Below are 1,638 nucleotides of genomic sequence, written 5' to 3'. Positions count from 1 at the left end.
ACCCTAATTCATTTGAAGCCTAATCCGTAACACCTTAACTGGGTGAGATGCTGGCTTCTCAAAGCCTCAGCTTTCCCACCTATAAAATGGGATGATACCTTGGCACCATAGGGTTGTGGTGAGAGCTAAATAAAAGGCTATAAATTAAGTCCTTGGAGGGATGCCTAGTGGAGAGAAAGTGCTGCCTTGGGGTAGTTTTACCAAGTCCATGATCTTTATCAGAAAGTTTAAGTGCCTGATGGCATCTCTGCTCAAACAGAGGGAGCTCGGACTCAAGGGAAGAGCAGGTGCCTGCGCCTTCTCGCAACTGCACATGCGCACCTCTCCCATCCTCACCTGCCTGCTCCGGTCAGACCCGACAGCCATGGTTTTGGGACACTTAGCTGGTGCCAGGCATCGCACTGAGAGCTTCGCAAGCATCATCTTGTTCTGTGGTGATCAGTTTAAGAGGAGAATCATTGCTCCCATTCTATAGATGGAGAAACTGAGGCTGGGAAGGGGGAAGCTAGGTGGCCAAGGGAAGACTGCTTCCTTCATTCCAGAGCCTGGAGCTCACAGTCCCAAATTTTGAGCCAGGACTTGCATGGATACTGCATTGTCCACACCAGTCTCGGGGTGGAGGAGGACCCTGCAGCTGCACGGGGGGCCGGGGTGAGCTGGTTGTTGCCAGGAAGTCCCTGGGAGTTTCAGAAGCCACAGGCCTGGGCAGGGGCCTCCTCTCTCTGCAAGGCCCTCGTACAAAGGCGGGCATGGCTCAGCATTAGAGGGCAAGCTGGTCCCGCCCCAACGGCCTCCCTTCTAGCTTCTGGTTTTGCATGGCATTGTTGTAGGTCAGGGGAAGCCCTCTGAGGAAAGCAGGGCAGCTCCTCTGTGGCCTGTGGTCCTGTTTCCACTGAAACAAAGATCCCTGAGACAGAGACACCTCCTAGGAGGTGAAGCAACGCAGGTGAGTCAAAGGCCCTCTCCCTGCAGGCCGCCCTGCCAGCCACTAAGAAAGTATGCTCTGAGCTCACCCCAGGCCTTGATGACAGAAATGGCCCCCTAATTGTCCTCCATGCAACTTGGAAATTACTCACCAGCTGGAAGTAGCCATGTCAGCCTGTGACTTCCTGGATGGCGATGTCATAACCCCGTAGGCCTCCGAAGCTTCCTTTGTCCATACCTGCCCTGCACCTGCCAGCCCAACGCAAAACAGATTGTAGGCAACCTTCAGCGTCCACCAACAGAAAAGTGACTCAGTGGACCTTGGCGCATCCGTGAGCCGGAATACGCAGGGCGGTTCCGAAGGGTCACGTTCATCTACATCCATTGCCATAGAAAGACAGCCTGAGCTTGGCTATGTGTCTCCAAACCACGGCTGTCGGATCTGACCAGAGGAGGTAGGCGAGGATGCAAGAGGTGCGCACGCGCAGTAGAGGGAAGGCGTGGGCACCTGCTCTTCCCTGAGTTCCAAGCTCTGTCTATTTGAACAAAGTGACAAGCGTAGTACAAAGCACAGAGAAAGGATGCAGAGGGTGTAGCCTAGCAGTACAGAGGTACTCACTTAGCCTGTACCCCCACACTGCCGCACAAAACAGATTGATCCATCTTAGAAAGTGTTTTATAACCATGGGTCCGTGTGTATACACATAGAAAAAT

Source organism: Octodon degus, unplaced genomic scaffold, assembly GCF_000260255.1.
Source record: "Octodon degus isolate 3935 unplaced genomic scaffold, OctDeg1.0 scaffold00092, whole genome shotgun sequence".
Lineage (NCBI taxonomy): Eukaryota > Metazoa > Chordata > Mammalia > Rodentia > Octodontidae > Octodon > Octodon degus.
This window is presented reverse-complemented; position numbering follows the sequence as displayed.